Source organism: Patagioenas fasciata, chromosome 5 (assembly GCF_037038585.1).
Source record: "Patagioenas fasciata isolate bPatFas1 chromosome 5, bPatFas1.hap1, whole genome shotgun sequence".
Classification (NCBI taxonomy): Eukaryota; Metazoa; Chordata; class Aves; order Columbiformes; family Columbidae; genus Patagioenas; species Patagioenas fasciata.
The window spans coordinates 27413940-27421030 of NC_092524.1; positions in this window are offsets into that span (position 1 = coordinate 27413940).

Here is a 7091-nt window from a genome sequence, read left to right on the forward strand (position 1 = left end):
AGAAAAAATAATAGTTTTCTAAAAGGGAGATATACAATGATCAGCCTTAAGAAACTGAGCTTGAAGCTGTGGTACTTCAGCTGGTGTTAATGGATATAGAGCTTCCAAAACCTCCAGGCTTACATGAGTACCTGCCAGCTGTGTGTCTGTAGACTTTGCCACTCAGGATGATGATAAGGATTTAGCATGCAAAAGGGTACAGCTAGTTGCATGTGTGCAGTGTAAGCCTCACAGTAAATGATTCTGTACTAGGATGCTACACTGTCCTGAGACCAAGATCTGTGGGATTCATGAGATCTGTCAACAAAATCTGGTTGTGTACCTCTTTCAGGAGGCTGCCATGTACCCCCTGTCACCAGCAACCATTGAAAACCGGGCTGCAATACAGCTCTTGCATCCCTTGTGGCAACATTGGATGAATACTCCCAGAGGGTTAGAGACTCAACACTAGGAAGCAGGGAGAAGGAGCCACAAATCACAAGTGGTCATGAAGGGTAGCATGATCCACAAAAGGGTAAGAGGAAAACATTGGGCAGGAATAGGAAGGGTCTGTAACATGTGAATTGGGTGTTGGTGTTACTGCTGTAGAACAAAGCTTCACCCTGCTCTGCCGAGTGGAGCACCAGCTCCATGGGCAAACTGGAGGAGTTCAGGGAAGAGCCACATGAATGAATAAAGGGCTGGAAGGCAGTGGATCAGAGTGTGAATCAAGGAGGTCAGTCTATCGATGAAAAGGCTAAAGGGTGAATTGGTCAAAATTCTTATGTACCCAGCTGGCGAACAAACCTTTGATAACAGAGGTCCTCTTCCTTCAAGCAAACAACGCATTGCCAGGAACTAATGGGTAGAAGCTGATGCCAGACAAACTCAGAGTAGAAATATTTGCAGATTTACAACAATGGGCATAATTTCAGTAGGAAAGTTCTCCATCATGGGTAGTTGTTAAATCAAGACTAATATTGTGCGGATTGGTTTTATGGGATCTATTTTCATTCCGTTACAAGTTAACCTGATGTTTAACCATTAACGACATGACCAATGTGGTGTCCTCTGTTGTTTCATGTTTACATAGGGTCTGCTTGGGATGTTATAAGAGTATTAATGGTTTAGAAAGTTACATCACACCACAAAACCAGCAGAAAAAACAATGTCTGTGCTTCACCAGGTGAACTGCTTTATTGTGAAGTCCTAGCACCTCAGTAATGGAGACTCTGAAAGGAAATGTCAGGCTCAGCTCAGGAAAGACATGGGTGAAAGAAAGAAATAAATCACTGCAAATGTAACTGAAAGGAAGGTGTTGTTCAGTAAAGTTGTGAGTGCAAGGTTAAATACATTCCCAATTAGTAAGTGAAGATAAACAAACGTTTTCCTAAATGGGGAGAGTTTCTTGCTGAGAGCAGATGAACAACCCAGATATTCTGCCATCCAACTCTGCTAACTTGCTGTTGAAAACTCAGGAAAAGACGGTGCCTTTTGTGCCTGACTATCTCAGTTTCATCTGAGAATTGGCTCTGGCTGGCTGGTGAAGCAGAGATTATTTTTGCACAGGTAGTTCCACTGCAAGTGTATGTTTACTTATTTTCTACTAGAATTTTTTATAATCACAGTAGATTTGAGAAGGCTCAAAACCTTTTGAAGTGTCAGACACCAAATTATACATTGTGTATTTGCAATAAAATGCTGCCTCCTAGAGGTGACAATGTTAATCTTACAGTTTCTTTTACGAGTTGCTAGAGCTTCAATTATTTTTCAATGCCACTACTGTAAAGGATACTTTGCAGATAAATGCATTGGGATCTCGTACTTAAAATTAGATCTCTAGGTATGTTAAGGCTGAAAAACCAGGAATTTCAAAAATTATCATTGCCTATAAAGCCTTAGTTCATGTCAGCCTTGCCTTCAAATCTTTAAGTACAGGATGGCAAGCCATTTTATTTCCAAATGAACTCTGAATAGTTTGCTGGTAAGAAGCACTCTTTTTGGGAATGAATCAGGGTCACGTACTGAAAGCAGCTGTTTTTTATGTGTGTCCCCCTTCCATAAAGGAGTAGATAAAGAAAAATAAGATTCTAGATTGCTGGCTGATCTTATGGTTTAAATAGCTGGAAATACACACAATAATTACATGTTTCTTTCTCATTTTCTGTACACTCAACCTAGTACCTTGTGATTTGATTTGCACAAGAGCTGGGTGCTCACTTCTGCAGCGAAATTCCAAGGGTGCCACAGGATCCATGCTGGAGCATGTACAGCATGGTGTGGTATTAAGCGTTCTGAAAGAAATACCCTACAACAGATCTTTAGGAGGTAGCATTTTGGGAGAAAGCCCAAGAAGGCAAAAAGCCCTTCTGAATTTGTAGCAGGGCTTGCAGGCTATGTTTTCCACCTTGCTGTGTTCCTCATCCCACTGCCTCTCAGACCAAAGACACCACTGTCACTTCAGGAGAAGCTTTCAGACAAGAAAAGAGGAGACTCATTAAAAAAGCTGTCATATTTTGCATTGCAGTGCAAGAAGCAAACTAGTAACATAATGGCCAATGTATCACCTGCTTTTATGTGAGTTAATTCTGTTTTCAGAGCAGATTGCCATTCCCTTAAATGTTATGTGCAATTCTTGCCTCTCCATTCTGGAAAAGGTTGTCACCAAACTGAAAAATGTTCATAGATGGATCAGAAAGGATGATCAAAGATATGGAACAGCTTCTGGATGAGGAACAAAGGAGCAAGCTACAACTCCTCAGCCTGGAAAAGAGATGCTGCAAGGGGAGAAGAAAGAAGTCTCTGAAATCCTGAGTATACTGGGGAAATTGGCTAGGGATCAACTTCCCAATTCCAGTATAAGAACTACAGGTAATATTCGAACAGGATTCATGCTCAAAACAAAGGGCAAGTATCATATATGTTTTCCCTGTTCTTATGTGCTTTTCTAGGCAGCCGGTTTTGGCTCCTATCAGAGAGAGGACACAGGGTCAGAGAGGCCTGTGGTCTAATCCTGGGTGGCTATTCTAGCAGGCATCACATACTGTGCAATTTTTTTTCCAACATCTTTTAGGTAAGAGCCCTGAGAAGATTCAACTTCTTTTTCTGGAAATGTTATTTTGAGTCACTGACTCATGTAAAGTAGCTGTTTGGCAGCAGCTGTTGGCCTCTTCTTTTCTTCCACATTTCCTTTAAGCCTCAGCCGGAGTATTCCATCCCTCAGTCAAAGAGGCGCAGATAGGAAAGCACTGTAAACAGGCTGTGAGCCGATCTGTTCTGCCTAGTTGCTCACTGTGTTCGTTGGGTCTTTTGCTAGATACCTCCATCAGCAGAAGCTGCAAGTACCTCAGCAGTGGTAATTCTTAGTGCCAAATGGTGAATCACTTTTTGCAGTGATTTTTGTACTGTTATTAATATAAAGAACATGACAGGAACAGATTTCCCTAAGACAACATTTTTTGATCCTGTTCCTTGACCCAGAGACAGAGAAAAGAACAGAGGAAATGATTACAGATAACAGACACAGTTTCTAGTTCCAGAGTTGAGAAATTAAGTTTCTGTTCATGTTCACCTCTAGCGATTGCTTGTGACCCACAACATTTCATCTGGTTTTGGAGAACTTTCTATAACTCTGATATTATATGAGCTTCAGCCATCACTCCAATAAAAAGAGCTAGTGCATACAACTGTGTAGACATTCCGGTTGAGAGACAGAGACCTCACAAATGTCCTCTACAAAAACAGCCTTTTCAGAAAACAGCCTCCAGCTGTCTGGAAAGACACCTTCCATCAAGTTTACTGACAATGAGTTAAGTGCACAGAGTGGCATGGGTCTGTGCTTATGATATCTTCACTGCTCCACTGCTGTGAACCACCTGACCTCAATACCTGCCTTTGAAATAGTTGAGACTGGGAACTTGTTTTGCTGTCTGCACAAATATGTGCTGTTTTTAGCTTTTCAGAGATCATAGTGAGATCTGACCTCGTCCTGGTGACAGGTAATTGCTACTCAGAATCAATGTTGTCCAGTGTGTGAAACAGAGCAATAGGTCTTCCACACTTCACACTCCAGCCACACTGTTATTGGCAGCTTTGCAATCAGGCCTAACCTAAATGATCTTGAGATAGCCACCACTTCAGGATTTAGGTACTTCTGTGCTGGAAAGAACACAGGCATTGCGTGTGATTGCCCCAGAGGGCTGTACTTGCTTTGTACACAACTTCCAGTCTCCAAAGTAGTCACATGGGAAAAGCTTCCGCTAACACAAGACTGAAAAAGTTACATCCAAATTTGAAAGGAGGCCTCCCATGTGTGCTCCTTTAGGGAACTGTTTCTTTCATTGTCACACTTGCCCATATTATACTTCAGGGAGGACTGTACTCTCCCCAGTAGGCTCCCTGACTTGAAGCCCTGTGTCCTCAGCTGTTCCCTAATGCCTCTCAAAACTTCTGAGTAAATTGTCTTCCAGGTCCAAAACTGCAAAGTGGTTCAGAGGCTCTTCCCTGGGTAAAGCTGGGGGAAATCTGACACAGTTATGGTGAAGAGTAAAACCTTTATTGTAAATTCCCTTATTTGACTCAGTTCTTTCCAGAGTCTCTACTGCACTGCTGTGCTTACACTGGCCAGCTCACTCCGTCCTTCTTTCCTGGACCCATTTGTGACTTTTGAAACTCAGTTATATCCTTCCTCTACTTTCATAAACCTTCCTCTCTTTTTTCTCTTCTTACTTCTATCTGTTCATTTTGTACGTCTTCTTCTCTTGCCCTTATCATGTGAGAATTCACTATCTATTGAGAGACCAGAAAATTCTTTCTCTGTACCTTATCTCCACTAGATCTTTTCCTGATCCATTCCCACTGTCATATTTCATAAATAGTTTACAGAGCCCATACAAACATCTGACTGGTCTGTCTTCTTACAGTGTGAAATCTCAGGTTCACACTGATATCTTATCCCAAGAGACTTTACATGAGATTAAGTCTAACATAGTCATATTAGAATTCATTCTTTTCCCATCCAAGTTGCCTTCACCATCCAACATCATCTGTGACACCACTAGTTACACATCAAAGGCCCTTATTACTCAAGCACATACATCTTGGATATCCCTAGCATGACATATACACATCACATCAGTGGCAGTTTGCATCTTCTTTGTCAATGCCAGGCTCTTCTTGCTGTCTGTACAGCCTAACTCCTCTGAAGTAGCAGTTACACTAAAGATGATTTGTGGCATTATCAGACAAAATTGTGTCATCAAGACTAAATCACCCCAAAGCTATGATTTAAGAAAGATTTTTTGTTCCAACAAAGTTTAAATTTTGCATTTCACCTAAATTGTGGCAAAATACGTGAATCTTGTGTCAAAATTCCTGTTCAAAGTTGAGACACACTTGGTACCAGACAGTAAGAGGGAAAGGTCATCTCCTGTCTCTAGAACAGGAACAGTTGTGTAATCTTCAACAGTTGCATGGCAAGGTGTGTAGGAGAGACAGCTGCCTACAACTTCTTTTCCCAGTTTGGCTAGCTCTGCACAGATCAGGACACAGAAACGATGGGGCACAGAAACCACACTATGATTAGATTCAGAGGCCACTTCTTTCTTTAAAACAGCAATATCAATGATCTAAACATCTTGAAAATCTTGGCACAGTTCTTCCAGCCACAGTGGAATACACAGTGCCTTCTGGGTGATACTAATAGACCCTGAGAGGAAGCTCCGAAACCCCCTTCTTCTCATGTCACAGAAAGAGAAAGACAAGGCAAAAAGACACCAATCTGCAAAATGTGGTGTCACATCCATACACTTTATAATACTGTACTCTGCAGCAATGCCCAAGTAGTCTAGGTGAAAAGCCCCTCAGATGGACTCTCTTCACTCAAAGCTGGAAAATTTGTAGCTTCATCTTCTAAACCAGGTCTCTGGTATGTCATGAGAAAGGAGAAAAACCTTTTGCCTGTGCTGCCACAGAGCAGAACCGCTTCCAAATGCACCAATGATCTTTGGCAAGATCAGAAATTAAACTATTGGAGCAATCATAAAGCTAAATGAGGCTACAGCTACCAGGCACGAAATAGTGCCACCCCTTTCTCATGCTGCATTACCAGCACATGGGAGCCTGTCACCACTGCCTCTGTCCAGTGGCACTGCTGATGGGTAGGACAGGGTGAAGAGCCTGGACCTCAGGACTAGGCCTCCTTTCCCATGCCCTGCAACATAAGGAAAGGTGTGGGGCAAGGAAGGCAGATGAGAAGAAGCTACTCCGAAGCTGAAGGAAGGTGAACAGTTGATGGTGTCCCATTTTCTCCCCAGCTTTTCTGTCACTTCTCTCCAGACCTGGCCAGGTGAGAACATTTAGACATGAGTTGAGGGCTGTGAACCCAGACAGTTATTCAGTATAGGGACCAGCCTGGTGTCCCCCCCAGCTCCCCAGGTTTACTTAACAGAGGGACATGCAGTGATTGTATGGGCTCCAAATGTACTCAGATCTTCATTCCCAACTGCAGATCCTTCCACCAAGAAGAAGAGCTGCAATTCCTTTGCAGTTTCAATAGCATAGGGCAGGAGAAGCCCTGGAGAGAGGTGAGGGAGTTCCTTTACCACCAGCAGGAACCTGGGCTGAGACAGGAGAGTTGCCTGGGGGAAACGACCCATTCTGATGTGATCTGAGGGGAAATGCACTCAAAGTGACAGTGCCCATCTATCAGTCTGGAGGAACACCATTTCTTCCCTTTTCCTAGGCTTGGTTTGTTACCCTTAGCAAGTGGCTGATAGCAAAGATGTATGTGTAAGCAGCAGCGTGAGAGGAATTTAAGTGAAAATACTGCTTAATGAAAGGCTACTCTAAATCACCCCAGGCTATCAGTCAAGCCATCTGCTACAGTAACTATACACCAGAGTGTGGAAAAGATATTTTTGTACCATAACAGCTCATAATTTGGGCTGACCGCCTTCACTAACAGCAAAGAGAATTCCCATGAGTTTTGGTGTTTTAATTAAGTACACCCTTCAGCAGAGGTGCATGTGGTCCTGGTCCTGTAAGCACCAGTAGGTCATCAAGACTGCTGCCCAGTTAGTTGCATGATTAGGCAAAACATGGAAAAGTTTTCC